The sequence below is a fragment of the Branchiostoma floridae genome, chromosome 19, assembly GCF_000003815.2.
Source record: "Branchiostoma floridae strain S238N-H82 chromosome 19, Bfl_VNyyK, whole genome shotgun sequence".
Classification (NCBI taxonomy): domain Eukaryota; kingdom Metazoa; phylum Chordata; class Leptocardii; order Amphioxiformes; family Branchiostomatidae; genus Branchiostoma; species Branchiostoma floridae.
The window spans coordinates 8,717,496-8,731,789 of NC_049997.1; positions in this window are offsets into that span (position 1 = coordinate 8,717,496).

Here is a 14,294-nt window from a genome sequence, read left to right on the forward strand (position 1 = left end):
TTAAGCTGCAGTAGAACTTCCGTTTTTCCTTCGATGGGCACCGTACTATATTTGCCTCTTTCTAATGGTAGATAGCTCGGAGGCTCATAAATAACTTGTATATTGTTTGGGCCCTTGAAACTACAGGGGCCGATTTTTATTTGAGACTTTGAAAGAGACGAACCCGTATTGCGAGATTTGTTATTCTTTTTGGCATTCCTAAAACAAGGAAGAAGACTTCCTTATAAGGTAAACTGTAAGGTAAAGAATTACAGCCCGGTAAGTCGTTGACGGAATTGAAAGCAAAAACAAGTTCGTGGAGCCATCTGCGTCAAGAGTGCCCCGAGCATTAGCACTGTGTGCAATAGTATTTTATCCTACATGATCGGAAAGATGTCTGGTTGGTCGGAGCTCGAGGCTTAACCAATTTATGTCGCCCACATGGAAACAATATAATAAAAGATGTTCAAAGAATCTCAGTCTTGTGGCGTTTTATGGCAGGCAACAGTATCTGACACTTATCTTAGTTGTTAAGGAACGCTCAACGCTCAGTGACAAAGGAAACTTAGAACACCGGTGTCACACTTTTCACAACAAAACCTTCATGAAACAAGGTAGAAGACTTCCTTATAAGGTAAAGAATCTCAGCCTGGCAAGTTGTCACCAAGAGTGCCCCTGGCACTGTGCGCGAGATTATTTTATCTGATCTGATCTGATGCCTGGTTAGCTGGAGGCTTAGCAGATTAACTTACGCCTACACGGACAAGATGGAATCAACGATGTTGAAAGAAGTCGATTCTGCTGAGTTTGAATGATGAGCAACTGTATCCGACGCTTATCCGAGTTGTCAATGAGCAAGTCAACGCTCATTGACAATGGTAAAGAACGTACTTCCCTAGCGGGTACGTCGATGAAGTTTGGACAATCTCATCCAGGTAAAAAGATGCGCCAAATGGCAATTACTCAAGCAAGTGGATATGCTTTTGGAAACGGTCAGAGGTTTCAGATAACATTGGTTATCTTTCGTCAGTGACACTTAATAGATCTTGTAGGGGGAGCAGATTTTATATCCTAACTATGAATTAATGTGCAAAGGAGATGAAGACATTTATTCTAAGCTTGCAAGTGGGAAGACAATTCTTAGCAGTCCAATAGGAAAACAAACGTATATAATAAGTACAGGAGCAAAAAAATTGCAGTCCTTAGGATTAGAGCACTCTTGGATTGGACAATGAACTGGAAGCGCGATGTAGTTGAAGACAGCCACAGCATTTTACAATATTTCTGGACACACTGGTCATAATTACATCTGGTATCAGTTGTAGAGAGAGAGAGTAGTTCCTCTAACTGCTAACTGGCAGCCTTCTAGGGGTAGTTTGGTGATGTATTAGGCTTATACAGGCCCTCCTCCTAAAGTTGGATTCTTCATCAGCAAAATTAAGTGCGGATACACGTACATTAGAGACCCGGCAAAGTTAAATCGTGATGCAAGATACAAAGTACAAGTTTTCATTCTCATGCTCCGCAAACTTTCACGGACTGAATCGTGCCACGAGGTAGATAGTGGGAGCTTCTTACCAATATGCAACACTGGTCCGCATATTAGGTTGATTCTGGTAATCCCAAAGCTTGAATTTCTAATCTATCAATAAAAAGTGAGCTGCTACCTGTCGGCTTCTTTATTGAGTAACAGGAAAGATATCGGAACTTAAGCCGGTCATTGTGTTGTATCAAACGTTAATCTTATAGTAGCTTCGCAAGCTTAAGCTCTATCGGAGCAATGTCAATTTTACACCCGCAACCATTACGTCGGCTAAAACGTAGGAATAAGGTTTCTAAGCCTTCAAATGTGTTCAAAGGAAGTTAAGTGTAACCCTTCTTAAGTCTAACTTTCATACTTAGGCCTATTGACTGTCCATGGATATAGGTCAAAGGCTAAATCCCTTTATCTATCGGAAATCTTAGTGTCGTCACTGAATTAACATTTATCACACTGAAGTGGCCAGTTCTCTGTTGTGGTTGTGGGTGAAGGCAGCAGGAATAAGGTTAAAGATTAAAGTTCAATAATTAAGAATTCATCAAGAAGAATCTGCTGTTATAAAAAGATGTTCGCTGATGATACTTGGTGCAGCTGTAAGCAAGGAGAAGAAACAGGAAGAAAACAACATGCCGACACTTGGGATCGAACCCGGGCCGGCAGATCACAATTACAACAGTACTGATACGCCGAAAGGACTGACCAGCTGATTGGCTTGGCTGTTTACCGCTACCTATCGCGCCAAACCCGGACAGCCAAGCGCACAAATGTAGACGTGCAAACTGTTCGGCCAAAAGGCTTAAGCCCTTTGACGTCTCCAGTTTAGCAGTCCTTGAACCCCACTTTAACACTACTGAACGATCTGCACTGTAGTAAGTATACATTATAGCGTTCAAACGTGTTAATCGCCGACTAACTAGCCTTATATAGATAACCGAGCAATATCATTTGAAACATAGACCGACATTTCAGATCGTCCGACTGCTAGTCAAGCTGTAAACACGGATGGCCTCTGTAGTCAAAGTTACATGTATCATTAATACTGCTGTATATTGTATACTATTGTATAACGTCACTGCAGTTTATATTGTTACCAGGGCTAGCCCTTGATAATAGCCTCCGGCTAGTTGGGTAGCCCTGGCTGTATTTCTCATGGATATACAGCCGAATAAATCAAATCAAATCAACACAACATTTAAAAAGTCTATGGAATATATGAAGTGTAGACGCCTGAACCAATTTGGCACAGTATAGTAACCCACTGCTTCAGGTTTCCCCAGTCTAGTACCTTGCTGCCAATCACGAGCAGTTGAATGATGAACACTTGATTGAATTTCTGTGCCATGCAACTCGGGTCGTAAGTTAATCATCACCCGTGGAGGGGGCATTATGTTCAATATACTGAGCTGCTGCTCTCGTAGTTAACACCATAAAATTATCGTTTTTAAGAGGGACGGACACAATGGCTCCGATCTTTTGTTTACGTATTACGGTCTCCACTCCAATTTGAAAGCACTTCGTAAACTCTAATCGTATAAGGTATGACATATTGATTGGCCACTCTCGCTCGGTATGAATAGTTACGTAGGTGATTTTGTAACAAACGCGTCAATTGACGTCGGCTTATTGCCTAAATATTACTGTAAGACAATTTGAAACGCATTTTATAAGGCCATGTGTTTCGTGAAAGCAAATAAATTCTTGGAGTTATTTGCTGTGCCTTAATTTGCAGCGCTTTTTATATTTTTTTCATAAAACCAAATAAAATCTAGGAGGTCTTTGCTGTCTCCTAACAGTGCCTAGTTGAATTATAATACTATATTTTTATATTGCTCTCATTATTTGACTTGACTCGGTCCGTGTTGTAGGATTTTAAAGTATTGAGAAGAACACCTGGCAACAATTCAACCTGGTATGAAGTGTAAGCTAGCTATGGCCTAGCATAGAATGGCTTATGGTCATACTTGTGCTATGGCTTGAAGCATTCCGTTATACTCTAGATCTTGTCACATTTGGCGAAAATCGATCGGACGACGATTCTTTGGCAATCGCCCGAAACTCACTTATTTATCTCCAAAATTAGTTGTCAATGAGTAATCTTTCGAACCCCGCAGTGCCGCACAGGTGCCCCAAGTGCATAAGATGGAGGTGCCATCCACCATTTACCTGGCATAACCAATGTCTTTTGCACCGAACATGGGAGGTTCATATGATTGATTTGCTCCCTCAAGGTAAATATGTTCCTAATCTTTCCATATGGTCTTGCATCTGTTCGTTTTTAACATTTGCGCTCGTTGATTCATAACAATGCAAAACACATTAATCTGGTATTACCCCTGTCACATTAGCCACGATCTTCGGGCGTATCGATGGAAGATCGGCCATATTTAAGATCGACAGAGGGTTGCGCGTATTTTTCACCTGAAAGCCGTCCCTGTCACATATAAGCCATACTTTGTACCTTGTACAATTGCTGTGCAATAATGTTATTATTATAACGAAGTATCTTACGTTTTGTGTATTTTTTTGTTTACTTTAACGTACGACGCAATATCTAATAATAGGCAAAAATCACACAACAGTGCAGTGAACGAACCCCACAGTGCCGCACCGGTGCCCCAAGCGCAGTGAGATACGACCTTAAAGCCACACGGTTGCTTTTAGCCGACCACTTTGCTACCAATGGGATGTTATCCCTTGCTAACGTGCTGATAACAGACATCTTAGCTACATAATTTGGCACAATTTTATAAGAGGGTCCCTTTCTAAACAATAAGTTCTATTATGCTGTGTTTAACATTCCAGTTATACATCAATTTACCATTTATCTATTAGTAAGTTGATAGATAATCATCAAGGTGAGATAATCATGAATTAGTATTTGGATTGCCATGAGTTGAGAAATTATTGACTATCAGGACATATAGTTGAAGACAATCCACGAATTCCAACTAAGGATGCATCTATAAAACAGGCCATCATGAAATACTTCAATATATACTACTTTGCTACACGCCCTAATGGATTCTAGGAAGCGTAGGCGGTATATGGCAACGCACGCGTCAATCTAATTCTAATTGCCTGCATTATACGATTTTACTCTTAGCGACGGGTGCCAGGTGGAAATACAAAAGTGCTTTTGACAGCTCCTCACTGTAACGTTACCGTACCTTAAGTTAATATACACGATATAGGTTCATATAGTTGTATCCAAAGTGATTGCTTGCAATGTCGGTTACTCTGACGCATGTTGGCTAAGGGTGGGTACCGGTACGGCGTACCGGTACAAACCGGTTTTCTTATTGGACCGGTCCAGAAAAACCGGACCAGAAAAAAATCGGAGGACCGGTTGTTGGACATATTGGAAAATGAACAGATTATATGATCAGGCATTCACACGTTTTGTGGCTTACCGGTCGAGGAAAATAACAAGAGCGAAGTAGATTGCGTCTATAATCATTTCTACCAAGTTTTACTGTCAATAGTCCAGAGAAAGTTAGTAGGACTTTAAAACACAAGTGGGGGTGGAAATTACCACGAAGCTGATTTCTTTGTTGCAAAATGGACCATTATTTTCAGTATCATCCATTCACAAGTTCTCACATACTGAATAACGTCCAGTTTCAGGTCCGGACCTGGACCTTATCCTCTGGACCTGAACCGGACCTGAATTTTCTGTACCGGTACCCACCCCTAATGTTGACCAAGGAGGGGGTTGTGTCAGGTAGTGGTTGAAGGCACCTGCGTCCTATACATCCCAACCACGTAGTTCCTTGAAGTCAAGTGCTTTGCTATCGTGATGTTATTCCTTGTTAATGAGCAAGCAGTTAAGATGTGTGAATTGAAGCTTTAAGTCTTCTGATTTTTACATCGCTGCTATCCATCAATTTCGCATTCATCTAAGTGGATCGTGAAAAAGTACCTAATTAGAATTACGTCTCTGAATTTTCTGTGAGTTTGAGAGATTATAGCTATAGAATGTCAGGATATAGATAATCAATATGTATATAATTCAGGAAGTATAATCAAGACTGCACGTATAAATAGGCTGAAAATAGTTGATGGGATTGCCACTTGGTAAGTGGGTGAAATGGTAGTAACGAACGCGTCAATTGAGTTCTATTAGCCTGAGATGGAAACTGAGATAAAAAGTTTTGAGCGGCTTGGAACCTTAGCCTCTTTGTAATCAAGAACAGATTTCCCGCCACGTGCACGTGTTAAATACGTAGCGTGATCTGATTGGTCGAAGTATCATTACCCGACAGACAACGGGGAACGAGAGACAGCTAGTCACTTCACAACGCGCGGTCGGATTGTACGGTTCCATTAACTAGCGGGTCTGTGATCAAGGAAGTATACGGAAATACAACATCACCTGTTTTTATTGACTCAAACAAGCTATTCTAAATACCGTGGCCTAGATTCTTGACATTCTTCATATTTTTCGCTTCAGTCCTTGTAAGACAATTCACAGTGCTTTTTTGAAGGCCTGATTTTCAATGAAACCAAAAAACATCTGTAGGTCTGGAGTTCTTTGCTGACTCCTACTCGCACTTAAATTGATTTTGAAAACTCGATTTTCAACTTACTCCTTATATTTAGTTGGCTCAACCTGTATAGATGAATTTTACGTATCCTTGATAAAAACACGTGAACCTTTCATCGATTCTACCCGGTATCAAGCTCTGGTCTTATATAGAATGGGTTATGGTCGTCCTTGTGCCATGACATAATAAAAGTAATCCGTTAATATAACCAATCAATGTGTCCCATCTCCTTCTCAAATGCAAACGAAAACTTTAAGGTAAATACACAATGTAATGAAAAAACGTCAGGCCAGATGGAAGGATGGAAAGCGCATTTACTTTGAGGAAACAAGGCCTTCAAATCAGGCTCTCTGGGCCTTTTTTGTCTTCTTTTTTTTTGGCTTATCATACACTTTTGCTGTCTTGTAAAAGTGCATTATGAGCCAAGAAGACGGACCAGAGAGTCCGTTTTGGAGGCTAGAGGAAACAAGCCATCAAATGAGCTTCGCACGTACGGCGTTTAAGACGGCGGTTATCCGGTAAGTGGTGGAAGCACCTGCGCCTTATCCATGTGAATCCTTATAGTCAAGCGCTTTGCTTTTAATGGGATGTTATTTCTTGCTAACGAACAAACATCTTAACTGAAATCGTATCATGCTTTGTCACATCGCAGTTATTCATCAATTTCACATATATCTAAGTGAGTCGTAAGATAGTACCTGACTAGAATTACATCTTTAATATAAGGTTTGTATGAGTTTGAGAGATTGTTTAATATCATGACATATATTGTATACATGTATAATCATATAATCCAGGAGGTTTAATTATGACTTCAGGTTTAAAAAGGCTGTAAGAACTTTAAGATGGGATAGCTACTAGTAAAGTCGAGGTTAGGTAGGTACGATGGTAACGAACAGCTCAATCGAGTTCTAATTGACTCCAGATTACGCTCTTGGAGACGAGCGTCGCATGTGGATATACATAAATGTTTTTATCGTGAAATAATAGCTGATTAGAATGACATCTTTGAGGTTTCTATGAGTTTGTGGATTATTTAATATGAGGACATGAATATGTATATAATTCAAGAAGTGTAGTTATGACTGCATGTATAAATAAGCTGAAAATACTTTAAGATGGGATAGCTACTCGTGAAGTCTAGGTTAAGTAGGGGAGATGGTAACGAACAGCTCAATCGAGTTCTAATTGACTCCAGATTGCGCTCTTAGAGACGACGTCGCATGTGGATATACATAAATGTTTTTATCGTGAAATAATAGCTGATTAGAATGACATCTTTGAGGTTTCTATGAGTTTGTGGATTATTTAATATGAGGACATGAATATGTATATAATTCAAGAAGTGTAGTTATGACTGCATGTATAAATAAGCTGAAAATACTTTAAGATGGGATAGCTACTCGTGAAGTCTAGGTTAAGTAGGGGAGATGGTAACGAACAGCTCAATCGAGTTCTAATTGACTCCAGATTGCGCTCTTAGAGACGGGTGTCGCATGTGGATATACATAAATGTTTTTATCGTGAAATAATAGTTGATTAGAATGACATCTCTGAGGTTACAATTAGTTGGGAGATTATTTAATATCAGGACAGGAATATGTATATAATTCAGGAAGTGTAGTTATGACTGCATGTATAAATAGTCTGAAAATACTTTAAGATGGGATAGCTACTAGTGAAGTCTAGGTTAAGTAGGTGAGATGGTAACGAACAGCTCAATCGAGTTCTAATTGCCTGAAGATTGCGCTGTTGGAGACTGGTACAAAGTGGATATACATAAATGTTTTAAAAGCAGCTCACCGAAACGTCAGCGTATTTATAAAGTTTATATACATGATACAAGTTCATATAGTTGTATCGAAAGTGATTGCTTGCAACGGTGGTTACTCTGATTCAACGTTGACCAAAGGAGACTCGACATCTATAGTTACTGTAGCTTTGAATACCATGCTCTGCTGTATACCGCATGTGCATTATCGTCTGGATACATGCTGCGTTTGACGTGCTCAACTAACTATGAAATGTATTTGAACACAAAACGCATTGTCGTAGTTTGTTTCTGTGATGTCAATGTTGACTCCTGGGGGTCGACGCCGTGGGATAGAACCCCTGAGATATAACCCCCTGGGATAGAACCCCTCCCCCTAGATAGAACACCCTGAGATAGAACCCCATGAATATAACCCCATGGATATAACCCCCTGGAATAGAACCCCTGAGATAGAATCCTCCCCCAGATAGAATACCCTGGTATAGAACCCACTGAGATAGAACCCGTGATATAGAACCCCTTGGACAGAACCCATGAAATAGAACCTCCAGGGATATAACCCCTGAGATAGAACCCTTTGGGATAGAAACCTTGGGATGGAACCCCTAAGATAGAACCGCATGGATATAACCCCTGAGATAGAAGCCCCTCGGATAGAACCCCTGAGATAGAACCACATGGGATAGAACCATTGGGATAGAAACCCTTAGGATTCACAGAATTTCACTCCTTATATGTACGTTCCACCTAGCCCATCCATTATCTCCTTTTATATATTGAATTTTCCTCGAAAATGATCATAGAAATAATCTAATGAAAGAGAGTATACGCAAATACAATATAACCTGTTTCTATTGACTCAAACAAGCTATTCTAAATGCTGTGGCCTAAATACATGGAATTCTTCATATTTTTCGCGTCACTCCTTGTAGGTCAATATGCAGTGCTTTTTATAAGACCAAATTTTCAATGCAACCAAATAACATCTACAGTTACTGTAGTTCTTTGCTGACTCCTACCCGCACTTAAATTGATTTTGAAAATTTTCCACTTACTCCTTGTATTTGATAGTGGTTGGCTCGACCTGTATGGTAGGATTTCACGTATCCTTGACAAAAAAACAAACATGGTATGAAGGTGAAATGATATAGATTGGCTTATGGTCGTCCTTGTGCCATGACATACAGTAATCCGTTAACCGATTAATGTGTCAAATGTCCTTCTCAAACAGCCAACACAAAGGTTAATAAAGAAGAAACGTCAGGCCAGATGGAAAGATTGAAAGTGCATTTACCTTGGCCTTGAGGAAACAAGCTATCAAATGAACTCACGCACGTACGGCGTTTAAGAGGGAGTTTATGTCCGGTAAATAGTGGAAGGCACCTGCGTCTTATGCATCGTAACCATGCGGTTCCTTATAGTCAAGCACTAGAGCAAACTATGTCAGATGGGGCCCTATGCGGTGAAATATGTATTAGCCTGGTCCCGACCTCCGGTCGCTGATGTATGTATGTACTATCAATGGGCTGTTATACCTTGCTAATGAGCTATGAGCAGGCAACCTAGCTAAAATATGAATGTTGAAATCGTATCATGATGCAGTTATCCATCAATTTCACATTAACGTCACTAACTGGATCGTGAAATGGATCGTACAATTACATCTCTGAGGTTTCTATGAGTTTGAAAGATGTAGATAATATGTAATACAGGAATTGTAAATAACAAAAATAAGCTAAAATATTTATGACCGTATATCCTGACTTGCTACTCGTGAAGTCTGTCATGTCTGTCAAGTAGGTAACATGGCAACGAACACGACATTAGAGTTCTAATTGCCTGCAAAATACGGCTTGGCTCTTAGCAACGGGCTCACGTGTGGGAATACCAAGATGTTTTTGACAGCACATCACCACGCTCCTCCACAGCGTACTTTAATTAGATACACGCCCCGGCCCACTGAGCATAGCGGGGCGCATTTTTCGTGTTTACCTAGTCTTTGTGTCCTGGGTAACCTACGTAGGGTAACCTGGGTAAGAGAACGTCTTTTCCGCGCAAAGCATGCTGGGGGAAGGGACATAACCCGGAGAAGGCCAAACTCGCTGCCGTGCCGAACTCCCTCCCGTGACATATCTCCCCTCTCGGCAATCTAGAAGGGTAATCTAACACCCTCGCAGCGCCACCAAATTAGGTACATTTTAAAGTTCCCTTTGATACAACGTATCACCATTTTGGCAACATTTTACCTCCGAAATAGTAAACTTGCGTCTTCTTTTAGCCCCGTTAACTGTAGAAAATACTAGCTAACTTGGGTACAGTCACACGTTGTATGGAAACGTACACAACTTACGGTTTGCTAAGGTAATTGAGACAAACGCAAAACAAAACAAAATGACAGCTGTGGATTCCATGTAGTTTTATTTGTTTAAGTAGTGTAAGCCCAAAATCTAAACCTATGGCTTCTTCGCGGCGCTGAATACGAGCGTGGCACATCGCCGTAACATCAGCGTAGAAGGACCTGTCGGCGTAAAATATCCCGCTGTGTCCGAACAGAGATCGAATGCAATAACGGTCGTTAGCCTAGTAGACTGGTGCCACGTTGACCAAAGAGGACGACGAAAGTGAGTCGGTGTCTATGATATATTCTGATCCCAGCTATATACCGTATGTGCACATGTTGCTTTTGACATATTAATTGAAACTGTGTTGTTGATGCTGTGCGGTGTTAAAGTCCACGAGGTTGATAGTGATACACGTAGAAAGGTTTGCTTATCTTTTTTTCTTATTCTTCCTGTTCAAAAAAAGGTACACGTGCTTGTTTGTTAAGTTTGTATTTTCATGCCGTCAAGCCGCTCATACTTAGATCCTCCCACGATGTTTGACGCTTGGTGTCCTGTTCACTATCGTGTAGCTTGCACATTAATTATATATCTGTACGAGTATAGTCATGGGCGGATATGCAAATATTCTTCATCTCCGAAAATGGGATTCTGAGCATTTCTTGCGACGTTCTGCACTAGGTTTCTCTTAACTAAACTGTATTTCTGAATGAAATATTTGTAATTATGTTATAATCAAAATCGTCATATTGACGGCACCTTTAAGAGAATAAAGGAAAAGAAAAGATAAAAGTACTTCCCGCTCCTGTGGGTACATTGGGCGGTGCCCATTTCCGTTTCAGTAGGCCACACACAAATTTGTGCAATCACTACAGCAGGGGGGCAAGTATACTGGTAGTGGTGTATGTGTTCTATTTCCATACTCTTTTTTCAAATGCTGAGTGCTAAGCAGAGAATGTACCAGTGTATCTTTGGTATGACTCGGCCGGGGATCGAACTCACGACTTGACGAATACAAGACGAACACTCTACCCACTCAGTCATTGCACCGGTACCTTGGATAAAGCCTGTGCACTAAACCGCTAAATTGGGGGGTGATCCCTTTAAAGCTAAAAGAGATTACGGAAAGCCCTAACCAGTGCCGATTTAAGCCCATTGAACTATACAGCTAAAATCTTCACTGTCAACGTGTCTGGGATCTAAAACCACCTTGATCAAACCCTTGCGATCGAAACACTGAGATCGAACCCCTGGGATTGAGCCCCCTGGATCAGCCCCTTTGTGATCAAGCCTCTGAGACCGAATCCCTTGGACTCTTCAATTCGATTTGCTTTTGGACAGACGAGGACAATGTGGCACTGCACACTTATATCAACAGTGCCACATACACGTAGTACATGTAGTTTTTGACCTCCCCGACCGATGTCAAGTACCCATTTTTACACCTGGGTGAAGTGAGGAAGGTCGTGTAAAGTGCCTTTCCAAAGGGCACAGCGTTGGGGGCACGGCGGGGATCGAACTCAGGACCTATAGATTCCGAGCCGAACGCTCTACTAGTTACGCCACGCCCGACGCCACAACTCTTCAATTCGGACCCCTTGTTGAGAAGGGATCGCTTATCAATTACGCTACGGGGACCCGCTACTCATAGAAGTATTATCTAGTTCAATCTAGCTAGCCTATCTACGATCTCCTTTATTACATTTTCCCGTATTGTAATCATAAAATGAGGCAATGAAAAGGCAGGAAACGCAGCTCAAATATTACATGCATGAGATTCAATTCACTCCTACTCCTCACGTCCCTCTTTGTAGGTCGATTTGCAGCGCTCTTTAAAAGGCTTGATTTTCCATCTGCACACTACATAACATCTACGAGTGCTTTACATGCCATGTAAGGAATCCGTATCCAATTCAAATACTCAGTTTTCAAATTTGTCTTTTCATTTTAGGCCTTTGTGGTAGGATTTTAACGAATCCTTGTGAAAACACCTGGCATCGACTATACCTGGTAAGTGTTAACAATATATAGAATGGCTTATGATCGTCCCTGGGACATAGAACAATTTTTTCCATCTCGTTCTGATACCCAGGTGGAAGGATAATAAACGTGTCAATCCTATTGAGACGGGGATGGTAGGGGGTGGTCTTTTGAGGCCTACACTAACTTTTAAGTCGCATAACGCCAGAACGGCTTTGTTGAGGTGTCAACAATTTCACAGAGTATGGACAATTTTCCATTTTGTTGTTGCATTTTCCATTCCAACCGTTTGTTCACAGACATTTTTGACGAAAATTGCTACTTTCTGTTGTCACAATGTATTTTTCAAGTTTATTTGTCATATTACTGCTATTTTATTACATAGAATAAACCTTATGTTATCTAGAATATTTTTGGTAATTAAATATGAATACATTATGCTAAGTTGATAATGTCATCGGCCCAAACATGTTTTTGCTTGTTTTGGCTGGCCAGTAAACCTTTCTTAAATATTACGTTAACTTGTCTTACGCACAGGACACTAGAGTTGCAAAATACGTATACCGGACTGTTAGGTTTAATCCACTCAAACCTCCACTCTTTTATGTGTTGTGACAGCGCACTAGAAGTGTGGGTCTCCTCAAACACGGCCCTCACCGGTTTAACGCTCCATCTTAGATGACACTTTCAACAGCAGCTAGGTATTTATTTTTACCTAAGTCGAGTGATGAAATAGGTGTTATGTGTCTTTTCCGTGGGCACAACATTAGGGCCTACCAGGTCATTGAACCCAGAACCGTTAGACTAGCAACCCTAACCACAAGAGCGCCTTGTTACCCTATGATGTATCATCAATGAAGAAGAAACAGAAAATCTTCAAACCCACGAGAAAATACTCAAAAAGGCTCAGCTGCTGCTGTAAGGCCGTACCTTAAAGAAAGACTAAATCAAATCAACTCCCCACTGCAAACTTGCGTATTTGATCATAAAAACCTCCAGAGGGATTGCCGTACGTGAGCACTTTAAAATTTTCCAGTCGTTGCATCTTTTTGACAATACAGTTCTGGCATATGTGTTAGGTAAGAAAACGACGATAATGAAATATGACATATATATATATATATATATATATTTATATTCTCAAACTGTCACACTCATGCCAGGGTGTCTTCAGATGACTGTTTCTAGTCATATCAGCTTCTTGCAGTTTCTTGGCATATGTGGTCCACGTGTTTCTCTATATTGTCTCATCCATCTTGTGCACGGATGTCTCCTCCACTCTCTAAGTGTCTGCTCAGTACTCCACCTGTTGTCTCGTAGCCTCGTTACATGTCATGGCATAACGGTAGCTACTAAAGTGTAAGGTGATTTTAACGGTGAATAGGAGGTTCACAAATTCCATAAGAATCGCAACGTTTCACGTCTTACTGTGTCACTCTCTTTATCATTTGAGGTCCTTTGATAATACTGTTGGTAGCTATTAATCTATACTCTTGAACCCCTTTCTACTGATGTTGACTTACTGCTGCCATTGAAGTTCCTCGCCCAAAAGGTTATTTTTCATGCATGAGAGACGGGTTCCCCTGCCTAAGATGAGTTTTCAAGGTTGGTCGACTGATGCATCTTAACCGTATAACCTTCCCTAGACCTGAATTGAATCCATAAACACTTTATCATTGATGATACGGCCGGGGCAGGGCAACAAATTCTCCAAAGGTTTCAGCATTAGGGAAGACGCATTTTAAAGGTCGCAGAGGACCAGGGAAGATACATTGTAATCCCAATGACTTACAGTAATCGACATGGAATTGAGTCCCTCACATAGTGTGTGACGATGAATGAATTAAGGCAGAGGTAAAGTACCTAACATTGTAAAGGTATTGTACTTCATATCAGCATTCTGAATATCTATCACAATATGGGCAAGGTCAAAACGCCCCAGGAAAGGGATGTCTTTGAAGAATCGCGGAGGGGAATCAAGTTCAATGTCTAGCATTTGAAAGTGTAACTTGATAACTATTTGCCTCGACAAACCGTATGAATTTTATCGGTCTAGGTTGCTAGAATAGATATCTTTATACATACAAAACAGATATTTTGGTCTATGGCAGGTCTCTTTTGTATTGTGCATGTGCTTT